General features: G+C 39.1%; 1 pseudogene; it reads left to right on the top strand.

The window, feature by feature from the left end:
* On the top strand, positions 1-184 carry LOC102189800 (annotated as a pseudogene).

The raw sequence follows: 8,353 nt of genomic DNA, 5'->3' as shown, positions 1-8,353 counted from the left end.
ATGCCTGTGCACAGCTTCACCTGTAGCAAGATTGTTGGCAACAAGTGGGAGGCCTGCCTGGGGCTGCTGCAGGCTGAGTACACCCGAAGGATACCCTGGATGCTGGCCCAGAAGCACTGCTGCAGGGCTGGCCCAAGTGGACTTAACCAAGAAGCTGCTCAAGTACATGCCCCTAGAGGAATGATGGTTTGCTTAGAATCTCTTCCTTTGGGGACCACTCCTCCTTCTGTAGCCTCCTCATTCCATTCTAGGGAGACTGACCCCATGGAAGAGCACATGACCCAATGCAGACCAAGTCCTCTCTTCATTGTCTATAATAGAGTTCTAAGGACGAAGTGTACCTGGAGGTGCCAATGACTCTCTTTCCTCCAGTTGGACTGCACCTGCCTAGAAATAAAACCAACATGAAAACAGCAGAACCAAGGAAGAAAAGACATAATGCCATCATGGAACTCCTGGATCTAGCCCTATCTAAAGCTCACCCTTGATTTTTCATGAGCAAGCAATTTTCTCCTTTTTGCTCAGGCTATTTTGTGAGGCTTCTGTCACTTGGAACTGAAACATGACTGACTAAAGCAGGATAGTAAGTATGAACAGTGATTCTGAAGTACCTTTGGAGGGAATTGATTCAAAGGAAAGTGTCACAGTCTCATTTGCATCTTAGGCTATACTAACCACATGGAAATAGACTGATGACAAGCAAGTCTAGATAGAAGAGAAGATTTGGCTATTGGAGTGATCATATGAATATTTCTTAATAGTTCTCAAATTTAGATGTTCTAACCACAACTTCCCTCTTGCTTTAAAATAATTAGAACTTATTGTCTTAGTGCAGAAAAGTCAGATAATACATAAAAGCAAAAAGAAAACCCCCAAATCTACCCTCCAGAAACAAATATTGTTAAAACATACATTTATACTTTCAAACTCTTAAGAGTATAGCTGTGTTCACTGAGGTGGGAAAATGTATTAAATGAATTCAAGAACCTTGCACTTAGAACATGCAAAAATTACTGATCTGGAAAAAGAACTTGTGTGAAACTACAGACTTAATATTTTGTCAAGAGGAAAAATTAACCAGCTTATGATTTTAAATTGTATTTCTGTTCACCAACTTCAAGTTTTGAAATGTGAACTTAATGTTAACTTGAGACTTAGTATATACCAAATGCATGTTACAAAGATTTCACATTACAGTATGTTTGATGATCGACACAAGAGGGGATTGGAAGAGGAAGATTTAATGATTAATATAACCAAATCTTCACCTCTTACAGTTATAGCACTTTGTACTTCAAAGAAAAAGTTTTACTAATAACAAATTAATCTGAAACTGAGGAAAATAGCAATAAGTATGTAGAAACTGGTTTGCACTTGTATAGTCTACACAATATCTGTCAGACTTCACAACTGGAAAAAGCGATTAGATGCTACACAAGACAGCGCATTTCCATCCATCTAGTTGCATATACTCTACAAGGTTTACAAGATTGAAACTCTAATTCTTATTAACTTTATTCTCACTGTTTAATAAAAGAAATCTCAGGATTCTCCACTTCTCAAAACCCTATGCATTTGCTTCTGCCTCACCTTCCAGCCTGCCCTAGCTTAATCTCTTTCCAAAGGTCAGTTTGCAAATTTTATTTCTTAAAAATGGCATATGCAAGGACTCTGAATATGTCTAGTGATTCCCACAGTCGCCAACCAAAATGACTTATTAAATAGTGTTGGAGGGGAGCACGGAGTGGTAAAGCTAGTGGAGAGGATGGAATTCCAGCAGAGCTATTTAAAATCCTAAAAGGTTAAAGTGCTGCATTCAATATGTCAGCAAATTTGGAAAACCCAGCAGTAGCCACAGAACTGGAAAAGGCCAATCCTCCCACCAGTTCCCAAGAAGGGCAGTACTAAACAATGTTCAAACCACCGGACAATTGCACTCATCTTCCGTGCTGATAAGGTTATGCTCAAAATCCTTCAACCTAGGCTTCAGTAGCACGTGAACCGAGACCTTCCAGATGTTCAAGCTGGATTTAGAAAAGGCAGAGGAACCAGAAATCAGCTTGCCAACATTTTCTGGATCATAGAGAACTCAAGGGAATTCCAGAAAAACATCTACCTCTGTTTCATTGACTACACTAAAGCTTTTAACAGGGTGGGTCATAAACTGTGGAAAACTCTTAAACAGATAGGAATACCAGACCATCTTACCAGACCATTTTCTCTCCTGAGAAACCTGTATGTGGGTCAAGAAGCAATAGTTAGAACAAAAGACTGATTCAGGATTGAGAAAGTACAACAAGGCTGTTTATTGTCACCCTGTTTAATTAACTTAATTGCAGAGTACATCATATGAAATGCTGGGCTGGATGAATTACAAACGAATCAAGATTGTCAGGGGAAATATCAGCTACCTCAGATATGCAGATAATACCACTCTAATGGCAAAAAAACAAAGAGAAACTAAAGAACCTCTTGATGAAGGTGAAGAAAGAAAGTGAAAAAGCTGCCTTAAAAGTCCATGTTAAAAAAACTAAGATCATGGCATCCGGTCCCATCCCTACATGGCGAATAGAAGGTGAAAGGTGGAAGCAGTGACAGATTTCCTCTTCTTGGGCTCTAAAATCACTTCAGATGGTGACCGCAGCCATGAAATTAGAAGACGATTGATTCTTGGCAGGAAAGCTATGACAAACCTAGACAGTGTGTTAAAAAGCAAAGACATCACTTTGCCGACAAAGGTCTATATAGTCAAGGCTATGGTCTTTCCAGTAGCCATGTATGGATGTGAGAGCTGGACAATAAAGAAGGCAGAGCCCGAAGAACTGATGCTTTCCAACTGATGCTGGAGAAGACTCTTGACAGTCTTGGAAAACAAGGAGATCAAACCAGTCAATCTTAAATCAACCCTGAATACTCATTGGAATGACTGATGCTGAAGCTAAAGCTCCAGTACTTTGGCCATCTGATGTGAACAGCCAACTCATTGGAAAAGACCCGAATGCTGGGAAAGATTGAAGGCAGGAAGAGAAGGGGATGATAGAGGATGAGATGGTTAGATGGTGTCACTGACTTGATGGATGAGTTTGAGCAAGCTCTGGGAGTTGTTGATGGACAGGGAAGCCTGGCGTAATGTAGTCCATGGGGTCTCAAAGAGTCGGACACGATAGAGCAACTGAACTGAAGTGCAAACTTTCAGCCCCATTGCCTACTCACATTCTTTTTCCTTGACCTTGTTGCTTGGCTTGTGAAATCTTAGTTCCCTGACCAGGGATTGAATCCAGGCCACAGCAGTATGCACTAAGTCCTAACCACTGGACCACCAGGGAATTTTCCCAACTCATATTCTTTATTCCAGACTATACAGATTAAGAGGAGTGTGGTGACCAGTAGGGACAGAAGGAATGCCATTTACACTCCCAATATAGACCATAGAATGCTTTTCCACGAAGCAATTACAGTTTTCTGCAGGACTCAGGAGGTCAGGCAACTGCAGAACCTTGAAACTGGGAGACCTGATCCAACTTCCTTCTTTTGCTTTGTTCAGTCAACACTTACCGAGCCCGTACAATGTACCAAACAACGGAAATATGACACGAGGAACCTGTAGTCCCTGCCTCCAAGCAGCTCACAGTCCAGGTTAAGGAGCAAGCCACTAGCCTCTGCCCATACAAGAGCAAACAGTGCAGAAGGAGATCCATCTTCTACCCTAAAAGAATGATCTCTGCCACCGGGAAGTTTCCAGCCTTGTTGGGGAAGATAAGTGAAAGTGTTAGTCACTCAGTCTTATCTAACTCTTTGCCACCCCAAACACTGTAGCCCACCAGGCTCCTCTCTCTGTCCATGGAATTCTCCAGGCAAGAATACTGGAGTGGGTTGCCATTCAGGCAACTGCAAAGTTGAACCCTGTGTGCCATAGAGACAAAACGTTGGTGCTGTGGGGCTTACTTAGATCATGAGAGAGAGACTGAGGAGGCAAAAAAGGAAGACGGATGGGGTAGCCCTCATGCAACAAGCAAGGGTTTTACCACTGCAATCACTCCTTCCCTTTTTACTATCCACAGATGCTTTCCAAAATCGGGAATATTGCCCTCTAGGAATTTACAAATCCAAGTGAAAAATAACCACTAGCTTTTGAAATAGAAAAGAAAGGAATAAAAGAATAACTCCCTGATCCTCTGTGAGAGAGTTCCAGTACAAAGCCTCAACATCTGAGACAATGTCAAATAAGCATTCTACTTATTTCTTACTTATCTCATGCTTATCGTAGTCAAAGTTAAACCTGCTTAAAATAAAATCCATCAGGAGGCTCGTTTTGTTTGCCCTATGCTACACTACAAAGAGGAAGCAACCCAGGACATTGTTCTTGGCTACTGAGAACAATTCCATTTCCTTCCTGTTGGCTGATTTTATTTTTCTTGATACAGCATGTAATCATGGAAATTTTTTTCAAGCAGATTTGTACTATAAAATTCAGTCTCTCCTGCAGCAACATAAGATCCTCCTGCAGAGCAAAGCAGCCAAGAACAGTACATTTAGAGAAGCGGGTTTGCTTTAATGTGTGTGACAAACTTCCTGTTGCCTTTTAATGTTCTGTTGCTAGAACAGCTTAATTGGATAATTAATTAAATGAGCACACACACAGGAAATATTTTTAAATAAAGTTTTGGAATAAAGTGTGACATACCTAAAGAAAAATATACAAATCATGAGTGTGTGGCTTAGTGAATTATCACAAAGTGAACATACCCATGTGACATCAACCAGACCTAGAAGTAGGACACCAGCACCCAGAAGCCTCCAGGGCCCACCCAGGCACCTGACTCTTCCCTTTCCCACCTTGCCCACTTCTGCCTGTTCTCAATGTCCTATAAAATGGAACTATCTTACGTACTCTTTCATGCTGAACTTTTCAACATTGAGGGGATCCATACTGTGTGTAACAACAGCTCCTTCACGGTCTGTGCACAGACGACTAATCACTCCTGGATGGGAGAGAGAGCCACACAGACGAGTGGAGGTTCCCTCAGACTAGGACTCCAAGCGCTGCGCCATCGCCTTGCCTCCCTGACCTGACACTGGATGAACAGAGGCACCAGTATCCACCGTGGTGGACAGAATAATTCCCTGAGACTCTCTGACCATTAAACCTCAATCCCTGTTAAGGAGCCTTCTGTTGCCTTCCTTGTGAATTCAACTAGTATTTACTGAGCACCTCCAATGTGTGAATCACTGTGCTGTGTGAGTGCTGCAGGAATCACATTCCCAAGAAGGAGCAATGAGATGAGTACAAAAACAACCATCAAAAAAAAAAAAAGAAACAACCATCGTTCAAGGGCTCAATCTGATTGGAAGTGATAAGAGAATATAAAGTACGTTGGAGTTTTGCAGTCAGAGGAAATCACATTCAGGGAATAGAAAAAGACTGCATAAGTCTTGGGGTCCAGTGGGATCATTAGGTTACATGTTGAGTAAAAAGTAGAAAACAAAGACAGATAAGAGATACTTTGTGCAGAATAGTAAATGACCCAATTGACTTAATCTTAGGGAATGTTAAGAATTTTTTAAAAGTATGATTGATTTATAGTGGTGTATTAATTAATGCTCTACAGCAAAATGATTCAGTTATGCACACACACACACACACACACACACATATATACATTCTTTTTTTAAAATATTCTTTTCCATTATGGTTTATTAGAGTATACTGAATATAGTTCTCTATACTATACTAAAAGGCAAAATGGTTGTCTGAGGAAGCCTTACAAATATCTGAGAAAAGAGAAGCAAAAGGCAAAGTAGAAGAGGAAAGATATACCCATTTGAGTGCAGAGTTCCAAAGAATAGCAAGGAGAGATAAGAAAGCCTTCTTCAGTGATCAATGCAAAGAAATAGAGGAAAACAATACAATGAGAAAGACTACAGATCTCTTCAAGAAAATTAGAGATACCAAGGGAACAGTTCATGCAAAGATGAGCACAATAAAGGAAGAAATGGAATTGACCTAACAGAAGCAGAAGATATTAAGAAGAGGTGGCAAGAATACATAGAACTATACAAAAAAGATCTGCTCAACCCAGATAATCACGATGGTGTGATCACTCACCTAGAACCAGACATCCTGAAATGTGAAGTCAAATGGGCCTTAGGAAGCGTCACTACAAACAAAGCTAGTGGAGGTGATGGAATTCCAGTTGAGCTATTTCAAATCCTAAAAGATGGTGCTGTTAAAGTGCTGCACTCAATATGCCAGCAAATTTGGAAAACAGCTGTGGCCACAGGACTGGGAAAGGTCAGTTTTCATTCCAGTCCCAAAGAAGGGCCTCCTATTCAATATCATACTAGAAGTACCAGCTGATGCACTAAGGAAAAAAAAGGAATAAAAAGCATAAGAATTGAAAAGAAATTGTATGACATGATCACATACCGGGAAAATACAGAAGAATTTACGGACAAGCCACTGGAATTAGGAAAGCTATTGGATAAAGGTTAACATATATTAGATTTAAAATGGAATAGTATTAATGTTTCTATATACAAACAACAAACAAGTAGAAATTAAAATACTACCATTTACAATAGCATCAAAAAATATAAAACACCTAGGATTAAGTCTAGCAAAATGTGCAAGCAATGTTACTGTAATGAAATAACACTCATCTACACTGAAAACTGAAAAATATTAAGATAAACTAACACATATTAAGACATAAATAAATGGATTAATATATAACATGTTCCTGAATTGTGACATATGGATATTATAAAGATTTCATTTCTCCTCAAATTGATGTATATATTAAATTAAATTCTAATCAATATTCCAACAGGGATTTCTTTAATGAAAAATGATAGGCTGATTCTAAAATGTAGACAGAAATATCTATAAAAATCGGACCCCAAATAGCCAGTAGCTTTGAGAAAGATTAATACTCACATGTTTATATTCACTTGATTTAAAATAAATATGATACTCCAGTCTGGTGGGGAGTGAGTGTGCATATATGGACAAAAGTACCTATATGGAAAAAAATCTTGACCTCTATATTCTATCATACACAAAAATGAATTCCAGATGACTAAAGATCTAAACATGAAATGTAGAATAATAAAGCTTTATAAAAAAAAGAGGAGTATATCTTCATGACCTTGAGCATGTAAAGATTTCTTAAAGAGGTCACCAAAATCATGCAGACCATAAAGGGGGAAAAAATGATAAATTTAGCTACAGTAATAGTAAGAACTTCTGTTTATCAAAAGACACTATTAAGAAGGTGAAAAGACCTGGAGTAAGTGAAGATATATATAATACTTATATCTGATTTGTATCCAGAACTCTTACAAATCAGTAAGAAAAAAGCAGAAACTCAAATAAAGAATAAGCAAAAGATCTGAACCCCCAGCATCTCCCAAGTAAGCATCTGAAATGTTTCTCAAATAAACATGTGCAGACATCCTCAATATCAATAGTCATCAAATTAAAACCACAGTGTGACACCTCTACATAACCACTAGAATGGCTAAAATAAAAGAAAATTAAAGTGTTGGTGAAGATGTGAAGCAAATGGAATTTTCATGCCTTGTCAGCAGAAGAATAAATTGATGTAATAATTTCAGAAACCTGTTCGGTAATATCTACTAAATCCAAACACATACCAACTTTATGACCCAACCACTCTACTCCTAGGAATATACCAAACAGAAGTGCATCAAAAGATGTTTACAGATTCTTTTTTAAGATGAGTCCAAGCAGCCTTATTGTGATAGCTAAACACTGGAACCAACACAAAGCTATGCTGTTTGAAGTCAGAATACCCGTACCCTTGTTGAGGGACAGTGGTGGAAGGGTGGGGGATTCAAGGAGGTCTTCTCTGGTCCTGGTGTGTTCTGTTTCTCAATCTGTGTGCTGGTTACCCTCGTGTAAGCAGTTTATGCAAATTCATTGATTTGCACATTTATGGGCTTCCCTGGGGGCTCAGTCAGTAAAGAATCTGCCTGCAGCGCAGGAAATGCAGGTTCAATCCCTGGGTTGGTAAGGTCCCCTGGAGAGGAAAATGGCAACCCACTCCAGTATTCTTACCTGGAAAATCTCATGAACAGAGGAACATAGGTACACTTTTCTATGTGTAGATTATACTTCAATGAAAAGTAAAGCAAAGACAAAAATTGTGGAGAGTTAGAGAATACGAGAAACGTCTTTTTATTGAAACATAATTGATTTACCATGTTGTGTTAATTGCTGCTATACAGCAAAGTGGTTCAGTTATCCATGTATATACATTCTTTTTTCTTGTATTCTTTTCCATTATGGTTTATCATCGGATACTAAATATAGTTCTCTGTGCTGTATAGT

The sequence above is a fragment of the Capra hircus genome, chromosome 1, assembly GCF_001704415.2.
Source record: "Capra hircus breed San Clemente chromosome 1, ASM170441v1, whole genome shotgun sequence".
Taxonomy (NCBI): domain Eukaryota; kingdom Metazoa; phylum Chordata; class Mammalia; order Artiodactyla; family Bovidae; genus Capra; species Capra hircus.
This window is presented reverse-complemented; position numbering and strand designations above follow the sequence as displayed.